The sequence below is a fragment of the Galeopterus variegatus genome, unplaced genomic scaffold (assembly GCF_000696425.1).
Source record: "Galeopterus variegatus unplaced genomic scaffold, G_variegatus-3.0.2 Scaffold455, whole genome shotgun sequence".
NCBI lineage: Eukaryota > Metazoa > Chordata > Mammalia > Dermoptera > Cynocephalidae > Galeopterus > Galeopterus variegatus.
Genome location: NW_007726566.1, coordinates 578,726 through 598,598, shown reverse-complemented (window position 1 = coordinate 598,598; position 19,873 = coordinate 578,726). Strand labels below are relative to the sequence as shown.

Below are 19,873 nucleotides of genomic sequence, written 5' to 3'. Positions count from 1 at the left end.
CGCTGATTGGTAGCCATAGTCCACATAGCTCTCCCACAAGCGTGGCGAGGGATGGATTCAAAGACTAAGTGCGGAAGAAAGACCAGGATTGGACACAGCAGTACTTCCTGGTTTAAAGGCGCCGGAAACGGTCTATCCCCGAGGGAACGAAGGCTTATGGCAATGATGGGGTTTGTGATTCCTAGGACGCCCTCTCTCTGAGGGGCCTGCTGACCCTCCGCAATCCCCTAAGGCCTTAGGGTTTCCCAGTGCTGCCCTTGCACTCCACCTGTACCTGGGACGTCGGGGCCTTGACCGTTAGATATCAGATGTCAACTTGGCAGCGCGTGGGGCCATGGCGCCTCCTGGGGACTCGGAGGACCCACAGCGCCTTGTACAGGTGGCGGCTTGAATAGGCCGGGAACTGTCCATTTTCCAGTCAGTCTGGCGGCGAAGTTTGGAGCTTTGAGAGCGGCCTCAGTGCGGACTACGTACGCTTTTTCCGTTTGTTCTTGTTGTTGTTGTGTTTTGGGTTTTTTTTTTTTTTTTGGAGTTTCCTGAAGTAGGTTTGTGGGAAAATGTCTTTCGTTAGGACAAAAACTCGGTCTTGACTTAAATGTAACTTTTCTGAGAGGCTTTCTCTGATCACCGTATCTGAAGTAGTGCCCACAAAATGGACACACACTTTTTCTCTTATCACTCATATTTCTTTATAGCATTTATGACTGTATCACTGTTGTTGATACATTTGTTTCCTCGTTCGGTCGGCTCCCTGGCCTAGACCGAAGGCATGCACCTTCTCTGCTTTGTTCACTGCTGTTCCCCCAACACGAGTGCCATACCTGGCACGTAGTAGGTGCTCGATAAGCATTTGTGTATAAATTAATTAATACTTGAAACTGGAAAGGATCCCCAGAAGTGGCAGTTAGCTACCTTCAGTAGTTAATAGTCCACTTAGGTACATATCAATATTTAACCTCCACGTAGGGTGGTAGAAAGAGCATCCCATTTGGAACCACGGTATCTAGGTTCAAATCTTAGCACTGCGAATTCCTTTAGTGTGTGTGACCTTGGACATGTCACCTTAGCTCTGAGTTTATTTCCTCTATGGTAATACCTACCTTACAAGAGTTCTCTGAGGATCCAAGGAGAAAATGGTTGTGAAAGCTCCCACATCTGTATACAGCTTTATGGGTCACAGAGCTTTATATTACTACAGTCTATTTATGATTGTATCACTCATGTAGTCAGAGGAAAAATTCTAAAAGTATGGTCCTGGAGTGGGTTGGATCTCTACAAGTGTTAGGTAGATGAGGTGGGCGAGATAGAACGTTGACTAAAACAAGACGTGGTCTCTGTCTTCAGGCAGTTTCTAAGTCTGTTTCTCAAGAATGTCTAATAAATTAATTAATACTTGAAACTGGAAAGGATCCCCAGAAGTGGCAGTTAGCTACCTTCAGTAGTTAATAGTCCACTTAGGTACATATCAATATTTAACCTCCACGTAGGGTGGTAGAAAGAGCATCCCATTTGGAACCACGGTATCTAGGTTCAAATCTTAGCACTGCGAATTCCTTTAGTGTGTGTGACCTTGGACATGTCACCTTAGCTCTGAGTTTATTTCCTCTATGGTAATACCTACCTTACAAGAGTTCTCTGAGGATCCAAGGAGAAAATGGTTGTGAAAGCTCCCACATCTGTATACAGCTTTATGGGTCACAGAGCTTTATATTACTACAGTCTATTTATGATTGTATCACTCATGTAGTCAGAGGAAAAATTCTAAAAGTATGGTCCTGGAGTGGGTTGGATCTCTACAAGTGTTAGGTAGATGAGGTGGGCGAGATAGAACGTTGACTAAAACAAGACGTGGTCTCTGTCTTCAGGCAGTTTCTAAGTCTGTTTCTCAAGAATGTCTAGCTCTTGGGCCGGCCCGTGGCTCACTCGGGAGAGTGCGGTGCTGGTAACACCAAGGCCCCGGGTTCGGATCCCATATAGGGATGGCCGGTTGGCTCACTGGTTGAGCGTGGTGCTGACAACACCAAGTCAAGGGTTAAGATCCCCTTACCGGTCATCTTTAAAAAAAAAAAAAAGAATGTCCAGCTCTAAAATTCTTTCTAGAAAGAAGCTGATAAAACCAGAGACAGTTTTATGGAGGAAATGGGAAGGAAGTGTGCCTGGAAGAATGGAGTAAAGGGAAAGCATTTTGTGCAGTAAAAGAATATGGCGGGAACACAGGAATTCATTTATCCACAAATATTTGTTTAGTGTTTAATGCCTCTTCCTCCGTGCCCCCACACCCTAACACATACACACTAAGTGTATGAGCCAGCTTCCTTTTATCTTCTCTGCCATTACCCTAGTCTAAGCTACAAGCCTCTGCTGTACGCTACTGCAGTAGCCTCCTTACTGGTTTCCCTGCCATCTGTTTTGTCCTCCCTCCAACCAGTTCTCCATGCTGTATGTAGCCAGAGAGAATTTTTTAAGTTGCAAAACTAAGCTTGTCACCCCCCTTTATAAAACCTTTGAGGTTTCCTCTGACTCCTAATGAATTTAAGGGGGGAAAAAATTGACCAGCTTAAAAGGGGGGATGGGGAAAGAAAAGATAAAAACAGGTGTCTTCCAGTAACTTAGATATGTGTGAGGATCACATGATCTGCAAATTGGGCTAGGTGACAATAGAGGTGGCTGAATGATGCTGAAGACACTGATAATTTGAATAAAAGTGTGTTATAAAATTGGAACGAAAATGCATTATCTCTAGGGACTGCCCGTGGCTCACTTGGGAGAGTGTGGTGCCGATAACACCAAGGCCATTGGTTTGGATCCCTATATAGGGATGGCTGGTTAGCTCACTTGGCAGAGTGTGGTGCTGACAACACCAAGTCAAGGGTTGAGATCCCCTTACCCGTCATCTTAAAAAAAAAAAATGTATTATCTCTAAGTAAATATTTTATATGTGATTTAAAGTATGTGTTGCTAAATAATACTAGACTTAAATTTTCACTAAATTAGTAACTATTTAAAGCAGACATTTGTATCCTCATACCAGCCAGCTGCAAATAAATAAATAAAGTAAACATTTGACTATTTCATTTATATCACGTTGACCAAAAACTATCATTTTGTTCTCCTTGGGATCACAAGGCATTGACTTATATTTGGGCATATACCGGGGTCTTCAAAAGTTCATGGAAATATTTGTATTATCTTTTCAGACTTTTTTTTTTGGCAGCTGGCCAGTAAGGGGATCCAAACCCTTGACTTTCGTGTTATAACACCATGCTCTAACCAACTGAGCTAACCACCCAACCCTGTATAAGCTTTTAATTCCATTTTTCAACTTTTTTTTTTTTTTTTTTTTTATAAAGATGACCAGTAAGAGGATCTCAACCCTTGGCTTGGTGTTGTCAGCACCTGCTCACCCAGTGAGATAACCGGCCATCCCTATATGGGATCCGAACCTGCAGCCTTGGTGTTATCAGCACCACACTCTCCCGAGTGAGCCACGGGCCGGCCCCATTTTTCAACTTTTTGAAGTGCCCTTATATATTAAAATTTGCAATACATTTTATTAGGTATTAGGGGACATTAAGATGGGCTGATATAAGCTTGGTGCATACAGAAAACAAGAAGAAAACTTAGCCCAAATAAATGGTTACATATTAGGAATAGTTCATTTACTCGTTAATTCCACAATTGTTGAGCATCTACCCCAGGCCAGCCATTGTTCTTGTTGCTTGAGATAAACCAGAGATCAGACAGATTCCAGCTCTAGTTTACATTATAAAATGATTGAGAGATACATTTGGAATACTGAAGTGAGGCAGGATGCTTGGAAGCCTCATGTATGAAGATTAGGGATTTGGGGGTCAGACTGCTGCAGGGGTGGGGACAGGAATACTAATCAAGCCATAAAAAAGAATGAAATTCTGCCATTTGGAGCAACATGGATGAGATTGGAGAAAATTATGTTAAGTGAGATAAGCCAGGCACAGAAAGAGGAATACTGCATGTCTTTACTTGTAAGTGGGAGCTAAGAAACAAAGAAGGAAAGACCATAATAAAATTCTGAATTTTCAGAAGGAGAGAACAGACCTGTAGTTACTAGAGGTGAGAAAGGGGGATTGGGAGTGGGGATGGGGAGTAATTGAGTAAGGGACACAAAAAGTAATTATGATTTGTAATGATGAGCATGTAATAATATTGATTTGATCATCATATACTGTACACAAATACTGATAGTCAACTCTGTGTCCCATAAATATGTATTTTTTTTTAAAGTTGAGGGATTTGGATTTGATTTGAAAGGTATTAGGGAATTGTAAAGCATTTTGCCCAAAGTAGTGACAAGACAAAAATGGTGTTTTGTAAAAATGAGTCTGGAGTGATGTCGAGGATGGATTAGAGTGGAAAGAGAGTGGAGATTAAGGGTCCAATTATAAGGATCTGAACAAAAAATATGAGGAGCCCCAAAATGATGAGCATCTTTAAGTAGGCCCAGATTTGTGGTGCAATAAATGGGAACTAAATTGGAGCCACCCAAAAACATGTCATTCAGCCAGTCATCTATGGCTTGTCATCAGTATTTGCTGTTCATTCTGTAAACATTTGAGGGCGTGCTCTGCAGTCACTCTGATAGGTTTCAAGAAAATAAAGGTAGATAAGAGGCAGGCCTTTCCCTAAAAAAGGTCAAAAGCTTAGCAGAGGAGATTGACATTTAAGAATAATTGTGCTATAATGTGATAAGTATAGTAACAGAGAAATGTCCAAGGTCCAGTGAAAATCAAAGGAAGGAGTAGGAGATCGATAAATTCTGATGGTGGTGGTGGTGGTGCTTCCAGGTGAAGAGACGTCAGGTTTGAATGGGTCGTGGAAGATAAATTGGAGATTCCTTAGCAGACAAGTACTGGGAGGAAGGGCTTTCTAGGAAGAAGGAAGAACATGTGCGAAGATATGGAAGAATGAAACTTTGGTGAAAAGTAAGTCTCTTTTTTTTAGCAAAGATAATAACTATAGTGATTTGCCACATTTAGATACTAATTAATTGAGTTTGACAGACTGGTTTGGGACAGATTATTCTTTCCGAGGCACTGGGGAAAAATACCCGAGAATGAAAGAGTTTTAATTGAGTTAATATGGTTTTCTGATACTCTTTCAGACCTTTGAGCAAGATTAAAGTTTAATTCCATTTCTTTTTTCTTGTGTGAGTTTGACAGACTGGTTTGGGACAGATTATTCTTTCCGAGGCACTGGGGAAAAATACCCGAGGATGAAAGAGTTTTAATTGAGTTAATATGGTTTTCTGATACTCTTTCAGACCTTTGAGCAAGATTAAAGTTTAATTCCATTTCTTTTTTCTTTAAAATATTATAAAAAGAAAAGAACAAAGAATACTATAACATTCATCTGCATATCTATCACCCAAAATGAATAAATACTGCCATAACTATTTTTTCTTCCTAAGTGTCATTCTCCTTACTTTAGGCATCCCTTTTATGTCAATTCACTTTAATACTTTCAATATATATATATATATCACACACACATACATATACACACACAAATAGTATATGGTATTTTTAAATATTTTAAAAATTCATGTAATTGGCTTCATGTGGCACTTATTTTTCTGCATTTTGTTTTGTTTCCTCAGCTTTGTTTTCAGTATTTATCCATGTAGGTTAAGTTCATTAATTTCAGGTGCTGTGTGGTATTCCATCACATGAATGCACTCCAATTTGTTTATCCATTTGCTACTGATAGACATTTATGTGGTTTTGTCTTTCATTATTACAAGCCCTACATTGCAGGGAACATCCTCAAACATGCCTCCTTGTGCTAATGTATGAGAATTTCTCTTAAGCAGTGTTTTTAGAGTTTTTTTTTAAAACCACGGCTCATAGTAAGAAACACATTTTATATCAAGACCCAGCCCATACATGAAATAAAAGTTTAACAAAATAACACCTACCCTTGCTATATGTACTCCATTTTCTACTCTATTGCATTATATTCTATTTCTTTTTTGTGGAATGCTGGACATGACCCTCTGAATTGGTTTCATGACCCACTAATGGATTGAAAAACAATGCTCTAAGGCATATATCTGGAAGTACTTTTTGGATCAAAGGATAAGTGCTTTTTCAACTTGGACAGATATTGTCAAGTTGCTCTCCGGTGTGGTTGTGTCAATCCCACAGGGTATCAGAGTTTTACTTTCTCCAAATCCTCACCAACATTTAAAATGATCAGACTTTTAGGGCTAGCCGGTTATATTAAGTTTGTTAGAGTGCAGTATTGATAACACCAAGGTGGAGGGTTTGGATCCCTGTAGTGGCCAACTCCCAACCCCCCAAAAGGCCAGGCTTTTAGATTATTGATAGTCCAATAGATGTGAAGTGAATCTCCTTGTCAGTTTAATTTTCATTTTCCTGATTACTAGAAAGATGGAGCAGATTTTTATATATATTATTGGTTTGGATTTTTTTCTGGGAATTGTCTGTTCATACCTTTTGTCTATTTTCCTGCTGGGTTGTTTATCTTCTTTATTATTATGATTTACATAATAATAAAACAGATCTAGATACCAATCTTTTTCAGATATCATGTTGCAGATATCTTCTTCCTATTACCCTGTCACTTATATTTTAACCTTGTTTAAAAGATGTCTTTTAGATAGGAGTTTTTAATACTTATTATAGTCAATTTTACTAAAATTGTCCATTATGACTTCTGCTTTTTCATAATTTGATTTTTAAAATTCTATCTTAAGATCTTAAAGATTCTGTATATTTTTTCAGATAATTTTGAAGGTGATTGTTTTTGTTTTGTTTTGTTTCGACAACTTTAGGTCTTTAATTCAGCTGGGGTTTATTTTTGCCCATTTCTTTTCTGTCTTCTGAAACTTCTGGGGCTCACAATATGATTCTTCGCCATCTTTGGCACTCTATGTATTTTACCTCCTCCTTCAGAGTCTTTCTCTAGAAAAGAGGAGAACAGGAATATAAATGAGGCCCTAGGCTTAGAAGAGCATCTCTTTGAAGGCCTGTAAAAAAGAAGCAAGTAGCAAAGATGAGGCAAAGGGAGTCAGTCATCAGGAGAAATCTGTGGAAAAGGTGATACCCAAGGATGGTTCTTTGTCCTTCACACTAGGGATGTAGGATCCTGAAAGAAGAGTTATGTTTGTGGGGAGAAAAAAAGTCTCAGAAGGCTGGTCCTGAAAGGAAGGAAGTACAGACTTCTGCTTGGACCCTTATGTCCTACTTTAAAGCCCTTTCTTATCTACTTTCTCATTTTACCTGTCTTCCCTACGTGCAAACCATGTGTGCTTTTTCTGTCTTACACTAGAAGAATGTGAAATTGAAGCATAGGGTTACACAGAAGTTGTTGGTGAGGGTTCGGATAACTGTACCAGCCAGCTACCAAAAAAAAAAAAAAAGAAGTTGTTAGTGAATTTAAGATTAGGACGCAGGTCTCCTGACTATCAAACTGAAAGGTTTCAGGAGAGTTTGCCTGGAACCAATTTGTGAGATAAGACTTATAAGAGAGGAGGTTAGCGTCTCCAGAGGAGCAGTATTCCGAAATTGCAAGAAGTAGCCTTTGATTTCAGTAATTGCAGTCATAATCATTATCGAAAAGTCTTTATCAGTGCCTGCTTGTGGTGGGTAATTAAGGTAGACACTGAACTAAATTTAGAATGTATCATTCACAAACATGGTCTAAGAAGTTAGTTATACTCTGTTAGGGGCTGGCTGGTTAGCTCAGTTAGAGTATGGTGCCGATAACACCAAGGTCCAGGGTTCTGGTTGATCCCAGCTGCCAAAAAAAAGTTACACTCTATGAAAATTAACAAAACAGATAAGCAAAGGCATATCATATGACAATAAAAAGTGTAGACCAATCTAGAACTACTGTAGACAGATAAGAATTAGCATCAAATATGTTGTAAGTCAGTGCAATTCAAGGATAAGGGCATCACTGGTTGAAGAGCAGTGCCTAGTAGGGATTGGTTATAGGGGTTCCAAGTTCAGAGAAATTGTCACTGATCAATTAGCAGGGCAGGTCCCTTGCCTTCTGATTTCTCCCACCCCCTTCCACATGCCCTACCCCAAGCTTTTCCTCTTCCAGGCAATATAACCCTTGCTAAAGCTTTAGATTAGAGGAATTTTTACTTTGTGTTAGTACTTGGCTGTGAATAGGGGACCTTTACCCAGCTAGCATCAGCAGGAACCACCCTCAGGAGTCACTTTGTGCTGCCTGGCACGTCCACAGCAATTAGAGCAAAAGGACAGTGTTAAGAAAACTCTTTGAGGAAAGTTCTCCCCACCCAGCTTTGGCAGGGTTACCTGGGAGTGCTACCATCAGTATTGATATTCACAGTGGTGCTTGGCATTCCATCTGCACCATTTATTGAGCCTCCCTGGGGTTCAGTTCCTGTTGTAGGAAGAAAGCCCGTTCTTACAAGTATTCTCAATTTAGGTACATCTGCACATTCAGAAAGACTCATAAGTGTCTTATCTGGCTGAATCAACATTAGAAAGACTTCAGGTGTTTTTTGTTTTTTTTTTAAGATGACCGGTAAGGGGATCTTAACCCTTGACTTGGTGTTGTCAGCACCACGCTCTCCCAAGTGAGCTAACTGGCCATCCCTATATAGGGTCCGAACCCATGGCCTTGGCGTTACCAGCACCACACTCTCCCGAGTGAGCCACAGGCCGGCCCAAGACTTCAAGGATTTTGCAGTTTGATATCACTGTCAGGAAAATTGTTGTTTTAGGGGCTAGCCAGTTAGCTCAGTTGGTTAGGATACAGCCTTGTAACGTCAAGGTCAAGGGTTTGGTTCCCCATTCTGGCCAGCCACCAAAAAAAGAAAAATTGTTGTTTTAATGTAGAAAAAAACTGTTAACATGTTCACATACAAATGCAAATATATATGTTAGTGAATGAATATGTACTGCTTCAGGGGGGAGTTACTGATCCTGTCTCAGTCTTTGCACTTGCCTGGTATTTCTTCCGCAGGTAGACATTCATATAACTTGCTCTCATACTTTGATCAGATTTATGCTTCATAGTCACCAAGTGAGATCTCCCCTAACCATCCCTTCTGAAATAGTCCTTATTTTCTACCTCTGCTCTTGCTCCTCCATTTCCTGCTTTCTGAAATACGTGTGTTTGTAGGTCCTTACTCTAGTGTTGTGTGATGAAATTAAACAGAAGAGACTTAACAGCAGGATGAGTAGTGTTCTAGACTCCAGGAATTCTTTCCAAACTATTCCAATTCAGCATTAGAAACATAAGTCATTCTGAATCTCTGACCCTACCCCTTGAGAAGTTTCCCTCCGCCAACCTCTTTTTCAGCTGAGATGACTCAGGTAAGACTGACCCTAACCCCTACCTCCAAGGGTCAGCTTGGAGTTTCCCAAGCACCCCTGGCCACTGTTTTCTGTTTGAGACTTGGCTCATGACTCAAGCTAGGTAGCGGGCAGAGCCCTCCCTGGACTTTTTTTTTTTTAAGGCAAGTCAAGTGAAGCAGTGGGCGTAGAGAAAGAACAAAGAAGTTTGTAACAGGTTATGATCAATTAGTTGTAAACACCACTGCACTTAGACCCACCTGCAGTCAGGGAAGGTTTGGAACTTCTTAGAGACTGGTTAAATTGTGGTGACAAGAATGCTTTTAGAAATATGGACTGTAAAGATAAGTCTCAGATAGAAATAAGGAGTTTTGAAACTGGGGCAAAGATCATCCTTGCTATGAACTTGCAAGGAACTTGGCTGCATTCTGTTTAGGCCCAAAAGTTTTATGGAATGTGGAACTTCAATGCATTGACCCAAGGTATTTGGTGGAAGAACTTTCTAAGCAGCAAAACATTCAGGAGGCTGCATGGCTACTTATAACAGTCTATATTGAGTTATGGCAGCAAAGGAATGATCTAAAGCTAGAATTTAAAAGGGAAGCAGAGCAAAAAGATTTAGAAAATTTGAAGCCTGGCCATGTGGTAGAGAAGCAGAGAACATGTAGTGGTGCAGCCTGGTGACCATTTGATGAGGAGATTAGTACAATAGAAAGGGATTATCAAGAGAAGAGAAAAAGACCTTGAAGGCATTTCAGAGATCTTGGAGGCTGCATCTTCCATTACAGGCCCAGAGGTCTAGGGAAACAGAATGGTCTTGGGGAACAGGCCCGAGGCAACTTCCACAGGTTCACTGCCCAGGGCCACCTTGGGTTGCTGCTCTCCACACCAGCACCCCAGCTGCTTTGGCTGCTCCAGCCATAGCTGAATTGGCCCCAGGTGTGGCTGGACCTATAGCTTTGGAAGATACTAGCTGGAAGCCTAGGCATCGTCCACATGGTGTTAAGTCTGCAGGCTCAGAGAATGCCAGAGCTGTGGAGGCTTAGGACCCTCCACCCTGATTTCAAAGGGTATGTAGAAAAGCCTGGTGACCCAGGAAGAGATCTGTTGCAGAGGCAGAAGCACTGCATGGAGTCTTTGCTAGAGCAATGCTGAACAGAAATGTGGGGTCAGAATTGCAGCAGTTAAACCCCATCAACATCAAGCCTGGTGAAGCCATGAGAGCAGGACCACCATGGAGATCCCAGAACTGTAGAGCTACCAGTGTGCAACTCCAGCCTAAAAGAGCTAAAGCATTGCCGGAGACCAGGAAAGCCATAAGAGCAGATCTTCCAGAGGACTTGGGAACCCAACCCCCATACCAACGTGCAGAAGACTTCGAACATGGAGTCAAGGTCCATGACTCACCAGCTTTGAGATTTAATGCCTGCTCTGCTGGTTTTTGGACTTGCTTAAGACTTGTTACCTCTTTCTTTTGGCCTATTTCTTCCATTTTGAATGGGAATATTTACCCTATGTTTGTCCCACCATTGTACCTTGGAAGTAGATAACTTGTTTTGATTTCACAGATGGGACTTTGGACTTTGGACCTTTGGGTTGACACAAGTTAAGACTTTGGGGATGGAATGAATGTATTTGTGAGAAAGTCATAAACTTTGGGGGGGCTGGGGTGGGATGCCATGGATTGAATGGCCCTCCAAAGTCATTAAAGCTTGATCCCCATAGTAACTGTTGAGGGTGGGAAATCTTATTATGGTAATCGAAAGGTGGGGCCTTGAAGAGGTGAGTAGATTCTGAGGACCATAACCTAATGAAGGGATTAATAATGGTGGTTGTGGGCATGGTTCTGAGGGCTTTAAAAGGAGAGCATTTATAAGTCTCTCTCTCTGCTCCTTCATTTTCTGGTATGTGAGACACCTGCATTGCTGTAAAGCCACCACCAAAGAAGACTCACCAGATGTGTTCCCTAGACTTTGGACTTCCCAGCCTCCGAAATTGTAAGAAATAAATTTCATTTTCTTACATATTACCTAGTTCCAGATATTTTGTTATAAGCAACAGAAACGGACTAATACACCATCTCTCCCTGGGACTTTTGCTGGAACGGTAGGAAAAGAGATACTCTTCACCTGCTATCTGTGAGGACCAAGTCAGCCTAGAGCAGATGGTGGCCATTGTTCCATCGTGCGGGGAGACATGCCTAAGAATAAAATCATGCTAGTTCTAAAGTGGAGACAAAAGACTGAGTGACACAGGTGGACAGTGGCTTGGTGATATTATCTGGGTCCCTAGATTCAGCCTTGCCCAATGCTAGCTGTATTGTTGGGTTTCCCATTTATGTGAGTGATTCAACTCCATTTGAGCACAACCAGTTTGAATTGGGTTTCTATCACTGACAATCATAAAAGCAAAACAAAGCAGAAATCATGCCTAGTGCACATTTAGCTGTATAATTTGTACTATGTAAATTTTCACTTATTAATAACCCATGCAGGTTTTTACCTAAAATGTATAACATTTTTGTAGTTTACAAAATAATCTTGTATATGCATATCACTTAATTTTAACACAATTATGTGAGGTAGGGTATATTTTATTTCTTTAGTTTGTTAAACAAGCTCAAAAAAATCAAGCAATTTATCCAACATCACACAGCTAATAAAAGCAAGACTTCTAATGTAGGTCTTTTAATTCCAAATCTAAGGCGTATCCTACAGCTCCACAGCTGATTTCTTAAGTATTTGTATAGTTTCTTCATTAACTTTTCTTGTACCTCTTAATAGAGGAGAAGCTCACTTAAAGACAGGGCCTTGCTGTTTGCCTTGAGTCTCTTTTAGTTCCTAGGGCAGCTTCCTGGAATGAGTGGGGCTCAAAGTAGGAGACTGGCTTTCACTGATAAGGTTAGAGAGTTTGCCAGATCTGCTTTCTCTCATCAAGGAGCTTGTAATCTGCTGACTGAAATAATGCATGTGTATTACAGTGGTGTTTTTCCCGCCTTTTTTGTCTGTGCCTCACAATAAGAAATATATTTTATGTCAACTCAGTATACATACACACACACATTATTAAAATAAAGTTTCGCAAAATAATATCTATCTTAGTATTTGTGACATTCTCTGATATTTTCTATCCTATTCTAATTTTTAAAAATTCTGATTGTGACTCACACAATTTATTTCATAATCCAATAATGGGTTGAGACTCAGTTTGAAAAGCACTATTATAGGTCACATATTTGTAAAGTCAAATCCAAGCTAAAGTTTAAATGCTTATTGAGTGCTAATGATGTGCTAAGTATATTGCTGGGTGCAGTAAATAATATAAAAATAATGTAGAGGGCCGGCCCGGTGGCGCATGCTACAGTGTGCCGCTTGGGAGCGCAGCAGCGCTCCCGCCGAGGGTTCGGATCCCACATGCAGACCGGTTCCCGCTCACTGGCTGAGCGAGGTGCGGGCGCAACGCCGAGGGTTGCGATCCCGTTGCTGGTCCGGTACGGGCGTGACACTGAGGGTTGCGATCCGTTGCCGGACACGAAAAAAGACAAAAAAAAAAAATAATAATGTAGAGCTATCTTCATAAAACTTACAATCAAGTAGTAGCAATTAGAGAATATTCAGATCCCCCATACTAGCCAGCTGCCAAAAAATATGTATATATGGAGAGAATAAGCTCAAATAATAAAAGGAAAAATAAGATACAAAAAATACAAAGATACAAGAGGAGAAGAGGTTACATCTTGTGAAAATGAGGAAAGTGTTTAAGAAGCAGATGACATTTGAGTTAGGTCTTGAAAAGTGGCCAGGATTTCATACCAGCAGTGTGGATAGAGGTAACAGCTGGAGCCAAGGTACAGGATCAGGAAAGCCTAGAATGTGTTCAGGGAATATGAAATCCAACTGGAATGAAGGGTTTATTTGGTGGAGAGGTGGGAGATGAAGTGTGAAGAAGGCTGGAACCATTATGTGGGGAACCTTGAATGTCAGATGAAAATTCCATTCTGTATTTAAATGTGATGATGTGTGTAAAACACCCTCTGCATTGGCATGAAGTAGGCACTCAATTAACATGAGTTTACCCTTCTCCCCCCGCTTCCTTCTCCTTTACTCTGTAGGCAATAGGGAACTATTGAAAGTTTCTAGTGGGGAAGAAATCAGATTGATCAGAGGGGATGTTGCAGTAGTTAAGGTAATTAGAGGTCTAAGCAGGAAGATGGCAGTAGAAATAGAAGAAGGGGAACAACTGGCATTTTTTGATGTCAGGGAGGGTGGGAAGTCCATGGTGATTTATAGGTTTGAAGTCCCAGAGTCTGGAAACATAGGAAAATTATAAGAACATGCTGGTTTGGGTAGAGATAAAGATAATCTGAGATACACCAGTTTTGACTTTCCAGCTGGTCATCCAAGGAGAAATTCCAAAAAACAGAGTTGTAGCTCAGGGAGAAAGGCTACAGAGTATGACATTTGGGAGTCACTGTCAAGGTGAAACAGTGCCACGACTGTGCAGGGAGGCTGCCAGCTTTGGAGTCCTTCCTAAGGATACAACTGTGAACAGGACAAGGTCCTGGCCCTCAAGGAAAGCTACAAATAACCAGTGAAAGCAATTCAGTGGGAAAGTGCTATGACAAAAGAAAGAGTACAGTACAGTATGTTATAGGACTACATAGAAGACCTACCTCATCCAGACACTGGTGTGACAGAAGGCTTTTTGGAGGAAGAAACATCTAAAGTGAGACGACAGTGGTGAATAGGAGTTAGCCAGGCAAAGGATGGGAAGAGCAAGAATGTTCCAGCATAGGCACACCATATAAAAAGACAGGGAGGCAAGAGAGAACATTGGTGCATTTGGGGAACCAAAAACATGTCCCTATGAGGCTGGTATCATATTCATTTCAGATGAATAAATGAACCTCAGAGATTTAGTAATTGCCCAACGGGCTAGACCTATGATTCAGGTCTATTTTACCCTTATGAGGTTGTTTTTTCCAGGGCCAGCCTGTGGCTCACTTGGGAGAGTGTGGTGCTGATAACACCAAGGCCAAGGGGTCGGATCCCTATATAGGGATGGCCGTATAGCTCACTGGCTGAGCGTGGTGCTGACAACACTAAGTCAAGGGTTAAGATCCCCTTACCGGTCATCTTTAAAAAAAAAAAAATAAGGTTCTTATTATTGCATCCTGTCCCATGAATGTCTCTAGTGCTAGGTGGGTCCCCAGTAATATCATATTGAAAATGCAGAGAGATTGTGTAAAATTATAAGATAACTAAGGATTAAACCTAAGGAATGCCTACAATTAAGGAGTAGGAAGAAGAAAAGCAGCAAATGAAGAAAGGAGAAAGAACAGTTCATAGAGGAGAACTATCCAGAGAGCACAGTATGATGGAAGCCAAAGAGACAGAGTTATAAGTTCAAATATGGAGAAAGTGGAAGACTTGGCTTTGACTGTAGATGGCCAGCAATGATCTCATTTAGCCAATGAGAAGGTAATCTCTAGAGTAAATCACAAAGGGGAGAGAAATAAATAAATGGTAGGAGGTAGGGTGAGTGCAGATCACTTTCAGAAACTTTGATTTCAATTTACCAGAAATAGGAAGGAAAGGCAACTCTGAGATGGGAACAGGAAGTTTATTAGGAAGTGATCTTGGGATCAACACTGAAGGAAGGGAGGGAAGCAAGACTGGGCAGGAGGAGAAGATGAGCCATGATGCAGAACAAAGGCTCACCCATCTTTCAAAGATGTCCCCAGTTGGGGTGAGAGGGATGTCTTTTTTTTTTTTTTTTTTGGTGTGTGGCAGGCTAATAAGTAAGGGGATCTGAACCCCTGACTGTTGTTATAACATCATGCTGAGGGATGAGTCTTTATACACCCATTTAGATTAATCAATGGATGTGGGCTGCCTGGGAGGAAGGCATGACCAGATGGTTGAAGACCGACTGTCAGCAGCACTCCTACTCCAAACAACTGGGTAAAAAGTCCTTCATTCTCAAAGAGGATTCTGGGCCATGCATTCCAGCGTTTATCACAGGAATGGTTTAAAGGCCGGCAGAATCAAGGGAGGAATATTTTTAGGATAGATAAGAGTCTATTTTGGAATAGGTACATACATAAATATAGAGAAATATCCTAATTATTATTCTTTATGGCCTGACAGCCGTAACTATCAAAAAATGGGATAATACATTTATGGGACACCTCCTACATACCTGGCCTTTTCTAGCAGCAGGTGTACAGATAAGATAATCTCCTTTATTGACAAGCTCACAATTTAGTGGGAGAAGAAAGCACCAAAACAATAATCACTGTAAGGGTCTGTGCTTATCTTGTTTGTGTTTATATCTGCATCACCCACCTTGTGCTTGGTACATAGTAGGTTCTAAGTAAATTTATACAGAATAAGTTAATGTGCTAGTAGAGTAACAAGTGCTTGGAAAGCAGACAGAACATAGAACTAATTATTGCTGCCTGGAGGAGTTAGGAAATTAATGCATCACACAGGTGGGTATTTTAAGAGAACCTTAAGGATTAAGTTGGAATTTTCCAGGTAAAGAAGGGGAAGGGTTGGAGGAGTTCATTTCAGGCAGTTGTTTTAGAGAAAACAAGGCATGTGTTAAATAAAAATTATAGGATGGCATTGTTTTGGACTAAGTTTCTGTACTAGGCCCTAACAGACCAGACTAAAAATCAAAATGGTGTCACCTATGCTAGAAGTTCTATGTCACTAAACTAAATTGTGGTCTGACCTTCTGAGAAATCAGCAGAGAGAGATAACAACTAATTTCCCAAACAGGCCAATTTAAATCTTCAGTAGGCATAATGAAGTTCCCTCTGCTTTATAACACCACACTCTCACCAGCTGAGCTAATCGGCCAGCCCTCCCTCTGCTTTAATCCTTACACAGAAAGGATAGTCTGAAGTAACCTGATGTTAAATCATCAGTTATGTTTCTGTTTGTCTCTCTGTCCCACCTTACAAGGAAAGTAACTTTGAAACGACCAGTCTGCTTTTTGTTCTTTGGTTCTGCTTTCTTCAGCACATTTTCTGTCTATCAAGTCAACCTCTTTTGCTCAGCTCATTGGAAAACTTTTTCTATTTTATGGAATGATGTGTTGCCCCATTCTAGAATTGAAATAAAGCCAATTGAGATATTAACTAAATTTGTTGTAATTTTGTCCTTTGACACATGAAAACGACTAGTTGGAGAGTGGGTAGAAGGTAAGCATGGAAGGAAAGGCCTCCTATTTAAATAAAAGGCACACAACACAGATATATATTAACACATGATACAGGTACATATTAACGTCTATACAGAAATGAGTTGGCTGTTGCAGTAATGTGGAACGTTTAGTGAATTTACATTAATAGGATTTTATGAAAGAGATAGTCTTTGAGCTAGGTTTATTTATTTATTTATTTTTAAAAAGATGACCGGTAAGGGGATCTTAACCCTTGGCTTGGTGGTGTTAGCACCATGTTCTCCCAAGTGAGCTAATCAGCCATCCCTATATAGAGATCTGAACCCATGGCCTTGGTGTTATCAGCACCACACTCTCCCAAGTGAGCCACGGGCTGGCCCAAATAAACATCACAGTCTTTTTTTTTGGTGACTGGCTGGTACAGGGATCAAACCTTGGACCTTGGTGTTATCAGTATCAGCACCGCACTCTAACCAACTGAGCTAACTGGCCAGCCCCCCGATCTAGGTTTTAATGAAAGGTAATTTAATTTAAAGGGAATTGTTTTAGGTGTACAAGATGGAAGCAATATGATGTGGTAGTTGAGTGCTGGCTCCTGGGTCTAATAGATTTGTGTTCACCTGTCTTTGCCACTAACTAGCTATGTGTCCTTAAATTACTTAACCCCTATAAGCCTCAGATTTCTAATTTGCAAAATGAAGATGATAATAGTTCCTGCCTCATGATTTTATTGTGAGGATTAATGCATGTTTGTGAGGTGTTAAATACAGTGTTTGGTACATAATATGAATTCAATTAATGTTGTCAGTTACTGTAGGTGAGAACTGGGGACCAGGAAGGCAAGAGGAGTGTGTGTGTTGGGAGAAACAGCTGATTAAAGGAAACAGTGGGGCTGTGGTAGAGTCCCACTGTAAAATCCATTCCCATTTTTAGAATTTCTTAAACTCAAATACTCCTTTTTCCTCCAAGACCTTAGTTCTTGGATGATTTTATGGGTACTTCTATTTTCCTCTGAAGGAGGACAAACTGGTGCCTGGCCTAATCTAAAGAGGCAGCTTTGCCTTAGGGAAATTGTCTGATGTCAAATAAGGGCAAGAAACAGATCAAGTTGCAATGATATGACTTTTAATGCTTGAGAGAGCCCAGAAGCAAAGAGACCTTCATCTGGGGTTCTGGGTAGAAGATCCGTAGTTCCTTCTTCTGACTCAATGGTTGTTCTATGTAGGAACCAGCACCACTTGCTGGAAGCCCACCTTGACTAATTTGAATTGATTACTGCTTTTCTTTTCCATTCTAAGGTATTATGTTTTTATAGTACTAAGCAGGTTTTCTTTGTAAATACCAGACACCTGCCTGCTACCTGAAAGCAGCAACTGTTCTTCCCTCCAGTATCCCACTCCACTCCAATGCCTCTCCTTTCCACCTTTGTCTTCTAAGTTATTTCCCTGAGGCAAATTTTCCCCATTCTTTCAGCTCCCCTCCTCCCAGATTGAGAAATTCTGGGCTTGCCCAGGATTTCATTTTTGCAGACTCAGGGTTTTCTCCTTTCTTTTTCTTTTTCATCAGGCACCGAGTACTTGGTTTGCGTGGCTTTATTGTTTACCTCTGGATCACTGATTGACCAAGCTGATGCCAGCGGGTCCTTCAGATCCCAAGGGATAGACCAGGCGGCATTTTCATCCACACTGTGAGACTCCTCTTAATTGCATCTGTGCTGCACGTACTTATGTGGAAAATGTCAGGCTTGGGGTTAATTGGTTTCACTTCACATCTCAGAGGAGCAGAGTCCTAGTGCACATGCACCCCTGGTACAAGTGCTGGAACCAGACTCACTCTGTGGGGAGCTCAGGAAAGCAATTCCTTTTACTCACCCCCACCCCCTTTTTATCCACTGGCACTCACAAGCCCGCCTCCAGCCCCTGCTCCTGCCAAATGGGACACAGATGAAATCTTAGAATAAAGGTTTAAACTCAACTAATTGTTAATTAATATCTAGGAGTGGCAGATATATAATACTTCCCTTTTCATGGCAGGTCAAAGATGAAATTTGATTTTGCTTTGAAGGGTGTGGTTTCCCTCTTGAAATTCCCTGCTACCAAGGATGTGTTGCTTTAGAGCAGCCTGAAGTGCCCTTATCTAACCAAACGAGGCGCCCTTGTCTGCATATATAGAGGCAGGAGCCCGCAGCAGAAAAAAGTCAAATCAGTTCTGCACCATGAGGAAGAAGCATCTTAAGGAGGCAGCTCCACACTGTGAGCTAAGTAAGTACCCTGCAAGTGTGCAACAGCCCAGGGAAGCTGAGCAAACCTGTAAGGGAGACAAGAACAGCACCAGCCATTTTATTTTCTAGTTGCAGCAGAGGTTCCCAAAGGGCGGGCTCTGGTCTGAAGGCACTTCATGAAGCCTTCTGAAACTCCACAGATGTGATATAGAGAGATTCTCAGAACTAATTTGTGATTTTCTTTTGTCTGCAGGAGAAATTCCAGCCTGCGCTAGGAAGCTGAAGGTGCTTGGCTCAGGATTTTTTGGTTTTATTTTTATTTATTTTTTTGTCCCAGAGTTTTTTACTTTGCACTTTATTTGGATTTTTCTTTTTGCAGTTCACTCTCCTTTCTCCATATCTTGGACTCTTCTGCTAACTAACAAAATTTTCTCCTAGCAGTTTTTAAGTGAAGAAAGAAGCTTGGTTATCTTTAATGCTGTAAATGGTGGTGGTGGTGGGTGTCTAACAGTGTTTTTGGTAGCTCTAAAGGACATTGTAGAAAATGAGGGTGATTTGTCAGACCATTTATTCTCCCCTCTTCACCAGTCAGGCAGTCATCTTCAGAGCGAAAGCCACGGGTGTGAAGTCAACGCTGGGGAAGGAGTGGGATTGATTTTGGGTAGGTAGGGATAAAATGTGGGGAGAAGCAAGGCAGCTGGAGGGATGGAAGAAAACAATTCACTATTGAAGCCTGAGAGTAGGACACCTGATGCGGTCGAACTGGCTGCTCTAGCTAATGTTTCGTGGTTCCTCCCAGGTGTGGGGTGCTCTTGGTGAGGCAACAGATACTATGATGTGGCTCTGGGGGCGAGAGGAAATGGTCTTGCCAGGTGGCTATACTTTATAGGGTGGAGCTGTACCTCGTGGAGTCACGTCTCCAGAAAGAAGGCTGCCGCGAACTACAGCAGGAATTTGATCTGTCCGCAGACTGCCCGAAGGGTGGGAGCGACCAAACCCACGTGCTTTGTGGGTTCGAACAGGGCCAGCAGCCGCTCAGCGAGAGACAGCTCCAGCCCGGGGCCGCCCGGGTCCAGCCCCAGCCTGGCCTCGGCGTGGGCGGAGCCTCGGCCCGCGGTGGACTGGCTGC

General features: G+C 41.5%; 1 protein-coding gene across 2 annotated transcripts in view; it reads left to right on the top strand.

Moving 5' to 3' along the window:
* The first annotated feature begins 185 nt into the window (after positions 1 to 185).
* The window catches only part of SLC11A2 (solute carrier family 11 (proton-coupled divalent metal ion transporter), member 2), a 52,344-nt gene continuing 32,656 nt past the window's right edge, over positions 186 to 19,873 (top strand). For both annotated transcript variants that reach the window (XM_008568984.1, XM_008568982.1), the window contains exons 1-2: positions 186 to 470; positions 4,824 to 4,961. The gene's annotated coding sequence lies outside the window, so the exon portion shown is untranslated. The remainder of the gene's footprint in view (positions 471 to 4,823; positions 4,962 to 19,873) is intronic.